Here is an 11,629-nt window from a genome sequence, read left to right as displayed (position 1 = left end):
AAACAATACATCGACGCTCCTGGATCCAAAATGAATCACGTGATATAGGCCACGCCCATTTCCGCCTAGACTTTTATGCCTTTAAAATCGCAATTTATCAAAAACCTACTTTTTGAACTACTCCTACACAGAGCGACCAATCTGGGTACCCAAACTTGGACCGTGACATCTCCAGACTGGCCTGACTAAAAGTTATGGAAATAAATTTTATACGATAAAATTGCGCATATAACGCACAAGCAAATTTATGTAGCTAACTATGAAAACACCAACTTTTCCATATCTCAGCCAAAATGAAAGCTATCAACCCCAAACTTTAGATTATTCTTTGCCATGCCCCTCTGGAGGGACCCCATGCGTTTTACGAAAATTGGTCACTAGGGGGCGCTACAACTACAAAAAAGTTTATATCTCATGAACGGCTCATCCGATTTATACGAATTTGACGCGTACCATCTGGGGCCAATCTTGAGGCCATACCTAGAATGGAGTACCGAGGGGTCAAAGTGGGCGTGGCCTATGGGACCCAATGTGACCCAACTCTAGATCACCACTTACGCTAATGTGAACAACTTTAAATTTACAGGGTAGATGGACAATGGGCCGTGGATCACACCTACCAAAAATTACACATGTGGACCACTAGGTGGCGCTGTAATGGTTTTTGTCATTAACTCCCACAATACACATCAAACATTAAAATTCTTACATCCACTTATTCCTTGAATCAAACTGAATTGCCTGATATAGGCCCCGCCCATTTCAGCGCAAACATTTTTTCGCAGTATCGGCGAACGTGCAAAACCAACTTCGCGAACTCGTCCCTAGGCCGCTCGACCGATCTGCACGAAACCTGGTAGTTAGCATCTCCAGATGGACCTGACAAAAAGTTATGGAAATCGTTTTGCTACGTTGAAGTATGCCAATTTGACAACCAAACAAATTGTCCTAGTTAGCTACGACACACGTATCATATCATATCTCGGTTAAATTTCAAGTTATCACCAAATGACTTGAGATCCTTGTTCACCATTCCACTACGATACTGTGTACCAAATTTGGCGAAGATCGGCCTTTAGGGGGCGCCGTAAGTAAAGTTTATTTGTTTTCCCGCCAATTTTCTTAGTACATTTCAAAGGGAAATTTGCTATTGCAATATCTCTGCCACAGTAAAAGCAATCAACACAAAATTTGTGGTGCTCTTTCGGGATGGCTTTCCGAGGCGCTGTACCAAATTTGGCGAAGATCGGCCTTTAGGGGGCGCTATAAGCAACGTTTATTTGTTTCGCCCACTTACTCAATGCATTTAAATGGGAAATTTGCAATTGCAATATCTCTGCCACAGTAAAAGCAATCAACACAAAATTTGTGGTGCTCGCTCGGCATGGCTACCCGAGGCGTTCTACCACATTTGGCGAAGATCGGCCTTTAGGGGGCGCTATAAGCAACGTTTATTTGTTTTAAGCCACTGACTCAATGCATTTAAATGGGAAATATGCAATTGCGATATCTCTGCCACAGTAAAAGCAATCAACACAAAATTTGTGGCGCTCGCTCGGCATGGCGTTCGAGGCGCTGTACCAAATTTGCTTAATTTGGTCCATAACTTTTGGACCACCACCCTCTCAGTCACTCTCTCATTTCTCTCTGCTGTCCCCTGTGGTCAGGGGGGTTAAGAAGTTTGTTTATAGTAGAGAATTGTTAAAAGCAGTCTGTGCATGCATGGAGACGAACTGTTAACCACTACATTTTCAAAAGCAGAGTACCGCAGACCTCGCGCATCAAACCTCTCGATATTCACCGACGGTGCCCCCCTACTCAATGCTTGAGTCCCGCATCGGCGCAGCCGCGCTTCTTGGTGCGACTGGCGCGGCCGGGGCCGCGGACGACGGGCATCGGAGGCGAATGGCGCCGAGGCGGGCGGCGCCGGAGGCTGGCGGCGTCGGAGGCTGGCGGCGTCGGAGGCTGGCGGCTATGGAGACGGGCGGCGTCGGAGGCTTGGGCCCCGTTCATAACTGCTTGCAGTTCTAGTTAGGGGTCCAAGCCCGAGTCTGGAAGAAACGGCGTGTAGCAATAGCTACGCCGTTCGCACAGCAGGGCTGTGGAACCCTATTGTTTTTCTAAGGATTTTTTTTATTATTATTCTTCTTCTTCTCCGCCTAAAACTCCGACTGCAGCCTAAACCGTACATAGTGGGGAGTTGCCATTTTCAGGACTGGTCCCAAACCCCGCAACGACCTCAGGCGCAAACATTCACCCATTTCCACCACTAGGTGGCGCTATAGCAGAAAAAACGCGTTTGGCCCCATAACTCCCAAACCGTACACCCGACATTCAAAAACAATACATCGACGCGTTCCCTGGATCCAAATGAATCACGTGATATAGGCCACGCCCATTTCCGCCTAGACTTTTATGCCTTTAAAATCGCAATTTATCAAAAACCTACTTTTTGAACTCCTCCGAGACCGTCGTCCGATCTGCACGAAACTTGGACCGTGGCATCTCCAGACTGGCCTGACTAAAAGTTATGGAAATCAATTTTATACAATAAAAATTGCGCATATAACGCACAAGCAAATTTATGTAGCTAACTAAGAAAACACCAACTTTGCCATATCTCAGCCAAAATGAAAGCTATCAACCCCAAACTTTAGATTATTCTTTGCCATGCCCCCTCTGGAGGGACCCCATGCGTTTTAAGAAAATTGGTCGCTAGGGGCGCTACAACTACAAAAGTTTATATCTCATGAACGGCTCATCCGATTTATCCGAAATTTGACGGTACCATCTGGGGCCAATCCTGAGGCCATCCCTAGAATGGAGTACCGAGGGGTCAAAGTGGGCGTGGCCTATGGGACCCAATGTGACCCAACTCTATATTCACCACTTACGCTAATGTGAACAACTTTAAATTTACAGGGTAGATGGACAATGGGCCATGGATCACACCTACCAAAAAATACACATGTGGACCACTAGGTGGCGCTGTAATGGTTTTTTGTCATTAACTCCCACAATACACATCAAACATTAAAAATTCTTACATCCACTTATTCCTTGAATCAAACTGAATTGCCTGATATAGGCCCCGCCCATTTCACAAGAACGTTTTTTCGCAGTATCGCGCAACTTGCAAAACAAACTTTCGCGAACTCGTCCTAGGCCGTTCGACCGATCTGCACGAAACCTGGTAGTTAGCATCTCCAGATGGACCTGACAAAAAGTTATGGAAATCGTTTTGCTACGTTGAAGTATGCCAATTTGACAACCAAACATATTGTCCTAGTTAGCTACGACACACGTATCATATCATATCTCGGTTAAATTTCAAGTTATCACCAAATGACTTGAGATCCTTGTTCACCATTCCACTACGATACTGTGTACCAAATTTGGCGAAGATCGGCCTTTAGGGGGCGCCGTAAGCAAAGTTTATTTGTTTTCCCGCCAATTTACTTAGTACATTTCTATGGGAAATTTGCTATTGCAATATCTCTGCCACAGTAAAAGCAATCAACACAAAATTTGTGGTGCTCTTTCGGGATTGCGTTCCGAGGCGCTGTACCAAATCTGGCTGAGATCGGCCTTTAGGGGGCGCTATAAGCAACGTTTATTTGTTTCGCCCACTGACTCAATGCATTTAAATGGGAAATATGCAATTGCGATATCTCTGCCACAGTAAAAGCAATCAACACAAAATTTGTGGCGCTCGTTCGGCATGGCGTTCCGAGGCGCTGTACCAAATTTGGCGAATTTGGTCCATAACTTTTGGACCACCACCCTCTCAGTCACTCTCTCATTTCTCTCTGCTGTCCCCTGTGGTCAGGGGGGTTAAGAAGGTTGTTTATAGTAGAGAATTGTTAAAAGCAGTCTGTGCATGCATGGAGACGAACTGTTAACCGCTACATTTTCAAAAGCAGAGTACCGCAGACCTCGCGCATCAAACCTCTCGATATTCACCGACGTGTGCCCCCCCTACTCAACGCTTGGAGTCCCGCATCGGCGCAGCTTCGCGCTTCTTCGGGTGCGACTGGCGCGGCTCCGGGGGCGTCGCGGACGACGGGCATCGGAGGCGAACGGCGTCGGAGGCGGACGGCGTCGGAGGCTGGCGGCGATGGAGGCTGGCGGCGTCGGAGGCTGGCGGCTATGGAGACGGGCGGCGTCGGAGGCTTGGGCCCCGTTCATAACTGCTTGCAGTTCTAGTTTTTATTATTCTTCTTCTTCTCCGCCTAAAACTCCGACTGCAGCCTAAACCGTACATAGTGGGGAGTTGCCATTTTCAGGACTGGTCCCAAACCCCGCAACGACCTCAGGCGCAAACATTCACCCATTTCCACCACTAGGTGGCGCTATAGCAGAAAAAACGCGTTTGGCCCCATAACTCCCAAACCGTACACCCGACATTCAAAAACAATACATCGACGCGTTCCCTGGATCCAAATGAATCACGTGATATAGGCCACGCCCATTTCCGCCTGGACTTTTATGCCTTTAAAATCGCGATTTATCAAAAACCTACTTTTTCGAACTCCTCCGAGACCGTCGTCCGATCTGCACGAAACTTGGACCGTGGCATCTCCAGACTGGCCTGACTAAAAGTTATGGAAATAAATTTTATACGATAAAATTGCGCATATAACGCACAAGCAAATTTGCATAGCTAACTAAGAAAACACCAACTTTGCCATATCTCCGCCAAAATGAAAGCTATCAACCCCAAACTTTAGATTATTCTTTGCCATGCCCCTCTGGAGGGACCCCATGCGTTTAAGAAAATTGGTCGCTAGGGGCGCTACAACTACAAAAAGTTTATATCTCATGAACGGCTCATCCGATTTATACAAATTTGATTCGTACCATCTGTGCCCAATCCTGAGGCCATCCCTAGAATGGAGTACCGAGGGGTCAAAGTGAGCGTGGCCTATGGGACCCAATGTGACCCAACTCTAGATTCACCACTTACACTAATGTGAACAACTTTAAATTTACAGGGTAGATGGACAATGGGCCGTGGATCACACCTACCAAAAATTACACATGTGGACCACTAGGTGGCGCTGTAATGGTTTTTGTCATTAACTCCCACAATACACATCACACATTAGAAATTCTTACATCCACGTGTTCCTTGAATCAAGCTGAATTGCCTGATATAGGCCCCGCCCATTTCCGCGCAAACGTTTTTTCGCAGTATCGCGCAACGTGCAAAACCAACTTTCGCAAACTGCGTCCTAGGCCGCTTCGACCGATCTGCACGAAACCTGGTAGTTAGCATCTCCAGATGGACCTGACAAAAAGTTATGGAAATCGTTTTGCTACGTTGAAGTATGCCAATTTGACAACCAAACAAATTGTCCTAGATAGCTCGACACACGTATCATATCATATCTCGGTTAAATTTAAATTTATCACCAAATGACTTGAGATCCTTGTTCACCATTCCACTACGATACTGTGTACCAAATTTGGCGAAGATCGGCCTTTTAGGGGCGCCGTAAGTAAAGTTTATTTGTTTTCCGCCAATTTTCTTAGTACATTTCAAAGGGAAATTTGCTATTGCAATATCTCTGCCACAGTAAAAGCAATCAACACAAAATTTGTGGTGCTCTTTTTCGGGATGGCTTTCTGAGGCGCTGTACCAAATTTGGCGAAGATCGGCCTTTAGGGGGCGCTATAAGCAACGTTTATTTGTTTCACCCACTGACTCAATGCATTTAAATGGGAAATATGCAATTGCGATATCTCTGCCACAGTAAAAGCAATCAACACAAAATTTGTGGCGCTACTGCATGGCATGGCGTTCGAGGCGCTGTACCAAATTTGGCTTAATTTGGTCCATAACTTTTGGACCACCACCCTCTCAGTCACTCTCTCATTTCTCTCTGCTGTCCCCTGTGGTCAGGGGGGTTAAGAAGGTTGTTTATAGTAGAGAATTGTTAAAAGCAGTCTGTGCATGCATGGAGACGAACTGTTAACCACTACATTTTCAAAAGCAGAGTACCGCAGACCTCGCGCATCAAACCTCTCGATATTCACCGACGTGTGCCCCCCCTACTCAATGCTTCGAGTCCCGCATCGGCGCAGCTTCGCTTCTTGGAGGCGCGACTGGCGCGGGTCCGGGCGCCGCGGACGACGGGCATCGGAGGCGAATGGCGCCGGAGGCGGACGGCGGAGGAGGCTGGCGCGATGGAGGCTGGCGGCGTCGGAGGCTGGCGGCTATGGAGACGGGCGGCGTCGGAGGCTTGGGCCCCGTTCATAACTGCTTGCAGTTCTAGTTTATTATTATTCTTCTTCTCCGCCTAAAACTCCGACTGCAGCCTAAACCGTACATAGTGGGGAGTTGCCATTTTCAGGACTGGTCCAAAACCCCGAACGACCTCAGGCGCAAAAAATTCACCCATTTCCACCACTAGGTGGCGCTATAGCAGAAAAAAACGTTTGGCCCCATAACTCCCAAACCGTACACCCGACATTCAAAAACAATACATCGACGCGTTCCCTGGATCCAAATGAATCACGTGATATAGGCCACGCCCATTTCCGCCTGGACTTTTATGCCTTTAAAATCGCGATTTATCAAAAACCTACTTTTTCGAACTCCTCCGAGACCGTGCGTCCGATCTGCACGAAACTTGGACCGTGGCATCTCCAGACTGGCCTGACTAAAAGTTATGGAAATAAATTTTATACGATAAAAATTGCGGATATAACGCACAAGCAAATTTGCGAAGCTAACTATGAAAACACCAACTTTGCCGTATCTCAGCCAAAATGAAAGCTATCAAACCCAAACTTTAGATTATTCTTTGCCATGCCCCTCTGGAGGGACCCCATGCGTTTTACGAAAATTGGTTACTAGGGGGCGCTACAACTACAAAAAGTTTATATCTCATGAACGGCTCATCCAATTTATACGGAATTTGATGCGTACCATCTGTGGCCAATCCTGAGGCCATCCCTAGAATGGAGTACCGAGGGGTCAAAGTGGGCGTGGCCTATGGGACCCAATGTGATCCAACTCTAGATTCACCACTTACACTAATGTGAACAACTTCAAATTTACAGGGTAGATGGACAATGGGCCGTGGATTACACCTACCAAAAATTACACATGTGGACCACTAGGTGGCACTGTAATGGTTTTTTGTCATTAACTCCCACAATACACATCACACATTAGAAATTCTTACATCCACGTGTTCCTTGAATCAATCTGAATTGCCTGATATCGGCCCCGCCCATTTCCGCGCAAACGTTTTTTCGCAGTATCGCTCAACGTGCAAAACCAACTTTCGCGAACTCGTCCTAGGCCGTTCGACCGATCTGCACGAAACCTGGTAGTTAGCATCTCCAGATGGACCTGACAAAAAGTTATGGAAATCGTTTTGCTACGTTGAAGTATGCCAATTTGACAACCAAACAAATTGTCCTAGTTAGCTACGACACACGTATCATATCATATCTCGGTTAAATTTACAGTTATCACCAAATGACGTGAGATCCTTGTTCACCATTCCACTACGATACTGTGTACCAAATTTGGCGAAGATCAGCCTTTAGGGGGCGCTATAAGCAAAGTTTATTTGTTTTCCCGCCAATTTTCTTAGTACATTTCTATGGGAAATTTGCTATTGCAATATCTCTGCCACAGTAAAAGCAATCAATACAAAATTTGAGGTGCTCTTTCGGGATGGCGTTCTGAGGCGCTGTACCAAATTTGGCGAAGATCGGCCTTTAGGGGGCGCTATAAGCAACGTTTATTTGTTTCGCCCACTTACTCAATGCATTTAAATGGGAAATTTGCAATTGCAATATCTCTGCCACAGTAAAAGCAATCAACACAAACTTTGTGGTGCTCGCTCGGCATGGCGTCCCGAGGCGTTCTACCAAATTTGGCGAAGATCGGCCTTTAGGGGGCGCTATAAGCAACGTTTATTTGTTTTCCCGCCAATTTTCTCAATACATTTCTATGGGAAATTTGCTATTGCAATATCTCTGCCACAGTAAAAGCAATCAACACAAAATTTGTGGTGCTCTTTCGGGATTGCGTTCCGAGGCGCTGTACCAAATCTGGCTGAGATCGGCCTTTAGTGGGCGCTATAAGCAACGTTTATTTGTTTCGCCCACTGACTCAATGCATTTAAATGGGAAATTTGCAATTGCGATATCTCTGCCCCAGTAAAAGCAATCAACACAAAATTTGTGGCGCTCGCTCGGCATGGCGTTCCGAGGCGCTGTACCAAATTTGGCGAATTTGGTCCATAACTTTTGGACCACCACCCTCTCAGTCACTGTCTCATTTCTCTCTGCTGTCCCCTGTGGTCAGGGGGGTTAAGAAGTTTGTTTATAGTAGAGAATTGTTAAAAGCAGTCTGTGCATGCATGGAGACGAACTGTTAACCGCTACATTTTCAAAAGCAGAGTACCGCAGACCTCGCGCATCAAACCTCTCGATATTCACCGACGTGTGCCCCCCCTACTCAATGCTTCGAGTCCCGCATCGGCGCAGCTTCGCGCTTCTTCGGGTGCGACTGGCACGGCTCCGGGGGCGTCGCGGACGACGGGCATCGGAGGCGAACGGCGTCGGAGGCGGACGGCGTCGGAGGCTGGCGGCGATGGAGGCTGGCGGCGTCGGAGGCTGGCGGCTATGGAGACGGGCGGCGTCGGAGGCTTGGGCCCCGTTCATAACTGCTTGCAGTTCTAGTTCTTCTTCTTCTTCTTCTTACTTATTATTCTTCTCCGCCTAAAACTCCGACTGCAGCCTAAACCGTACATAGTGGGGAGTTGCCATTTTCAGGACTGGTCCCAAACCCCGCAAGGACCTCAGTTGCAAAAATTGACCCATTTCCACCACTAGGTGGCGCTATTTCAGACAAAAACGCGTTTGGCCCTATAACTTCCACACCGTACACCCGACATTCAAAAACAATACATCTACGCGTTCCCTGGATCCAACTGAATCACGTGATATAGGCCACGCCCATTTCCGCCTGGACTTTTATGCCTTAAAAATCGCAATTTATCAAAAACCTACATTTTTGAACTACTCCTACACCGAGCGACCAATCTGCACGAAACTTGGACCGTGGCATCTCCAGACTGGCCTGACTAAAAGTTATGGAAAGAAATTTTATACGATAAAAATTGCGCATATAACGCACAAAAAAATTTGCGTAGCTAACTATGAAAACACCAACTTTGCCATATCTCAGCCAAAATGAAAGCTATCAACCCCAAACTTTAGATTATTCTTTGCCATGCCCCTCTGGAGGGACCCCATGCGTTTTACAAAAATCGGTCACTAGGGGGCGCTACAACTACAAAAAGTTTATATCTCATGAACGGCTCATCCGATTTATACGAAATTTGACACGTACCTTCTGGGGCCAATCTTGAGGCCATCCCTAGAATAGAGTACCGAGGGGTCAAAGTGGGCGTGGCCTATGGGACCCAATGTGATCCAACTCTAGATTCACCACTTACACTAATGTGAACAACTTTAAATTTACAGGGTAGATGGACAATGGGCCGTGGATCACACCTACCACAAATTACACATGTGGACCACTAGGTGGCGCTGTAATGGTTTTTTGTCATTACCTCCCACAATACACATCACACATTAGAAATTCTTACATCCACGTGTTCCTTGAATCAAGCTGAATTGCCTGATATAGGCCCTGCCCATTTCCGCCAAACGCAAACGTTTTTTTTTTTGTATCGCGCAACGTGCAAAACCAACTTTCGCAAACTCGTCCCTAGGCCGTTCGACCGATCTGCACGAAACCTGGTAGTTAGCATCTCCAGATGGACCTGACAAAAAGTTATGGAAATCGTTTTGCTTACGTTGAAGTATGCCAATTTGACAACCAAACAAATTGTCCTAGTTAGCTACGACACACGTATCATATCATATCTCGGTTAAATTTAAAGTTATCACCAAATGACTTGAGATCCTTGTTCAACATTCCACTACGATGCTGTGTACCAAATTTGGAGAAGATCGGCCTTTAGGGGGTGCTATAAGCAACGTTTATTTGTTTTCCGCCAATTTTCTTAGTACATTTCAAAGGGAAATTTGCTATTGCAATATCTCTGCCACAGTAAAAGCAATCAACACAAAATTTGTGGTGCTCTTTTCGGGATGGCGTTCTGAGGCGCTGTACCAAATGTGGCGAAGATCGGCCTTTAGGGGGCGCTATACGCAATGTTTATTTGTTTCGCCCACTAACTCAATGCATTTAAATGGAAAATTTGCAATTGCGATATCTCTGCCACAGTAAAAGCAATCAACACAAAATTTGTGGCGCTTCGCTCGGCATGGCGTTCGAGGCGCTGTACCAAATTTGGCGAAGATCGCCATTAGGGGGCGCTATAGTCAACATATGTTTTATATACCAGTTTGGGCCTTTTAATCCATTCTGAGGTCGAGCATGTTGTATGCAACGCCAAACGGCACTTCTTAATAATAATTTTATAACTTCATAATCATAAATAGTCGAAGCGTAGGGTCTTTTGGAGCTAAAAGCTAAAAGTTGCCCTTTTCTGCTGGTGTTTTCTTTGTCTTCCTAGCCCTTACACAAGGTTTTGCGTCCAGCCTTGAAGTCCAGAGTTTTTCGGGTATTTTTTAAATTAATCCATACTGTTATATCCAAGATTGATACACTGTGTGTAAGAAATCTTAATAGTTTGTCCATTATGAGTTATAATGTTCAATATGTTTATTTTTCCACCGGATAACTCAAAATATATAGAACTGTAGACGCGTTGCTCGTTGGGCATGCCGCTCTGAGGATTTGTACCAAATTTTGCAAAAATCCGCCATTAGGGGGCGCTATAATCAACGTACAAGTGTTTTGCCCTGTTAATCAATGTTAATGGAATATTTGCAATGGGAATGTTTCACAGACCTTGCAGCTCACACTTCTCAATATTTAGTGATGTTTACCTTCTACTGAGTTGAAAGCCTACTTTACGGCTTTATTATCGACTTAATAGGCGCGTGTGCTCGTGTCGGCCGCTGTCCATTTCCTAAGGTTTTGAAATGCAAACAACTTTACCAGACTCCATGTAAATAATCAGGACTTTTAGCGTGTATAGAGCCAGCATATCTCCACCAGACTCCATGTAAATAATCTGCAACGGCAATGTACTGCAGACATCGCAACTCACACCGTATCGCTGACCGTGCGCATCAAACCTATCGATAGCCACCAATGTTTGCCACCCCCCCCATACGTAATGCTTCTGTTCCCGCATTGGCACTGCTCCCCGGATTATCGGGGGCGACTGGCGCGGATTTGCAACGGCACTTTTTAACATTTATGTCACTTTCTTCTGACATTTTGTCACTTTAACATTTGTGTCACCTTTTCTGACAATTCTGCCACTTTTTAACATTTGTGTCACATGTTTCAACGTTCTTTGTCACTTTTTAACATTTTTGTCACTTTTTCTGACAGTTTTGTTACTTTTTAACATTTGTGTCACATGTTTCAACGTTCTTTGTCACTTTTTAACATTTGTGTCACTTTTTCTGACATTTTTGTCACTTTTTAACTTTTATCAGTTGTTTTTTCATCAAATGTTATAAAATTGAATAAAACACCCAAATTCAATGAAAGTAG

The 11,629-nt window shown here is 45.6% G+C and overlaps 1 protein-coding gene across 1 annotated transcript in view; it reads right to left on the bottom strand.

The window, feature by feature from the left end:
* Positions 1-11,629, bottom strand: part of creb3l4 (cAMP responsive element binding protein 3-like 4) — a 22,049-nt gene that overhangs the window by 10,160 nt on the left and 260 nt on the right. The gene's annotated exons all lie outside the window — the stretch shown is intronic.

Source organism: Perca flavescens, chromosome 6, assembly GCF_004354835.1.
Source record: "Perca flavescens isolate YP-PL-M2 chromosome 6, PFLA_1.0, whole genome shotgun sequence".
Classification (NCBI taxonomy): domain Eukaryota; kingdom Metazoa; phylum Chordata; class Actinopteri; order Perciformes; family Percidae; genus Perca; species Perca flavescens.
Note: the sequence above shows the minus strand (reverse complement) of the source record. Positions and strands in the feature narration are given on the sequence as shown.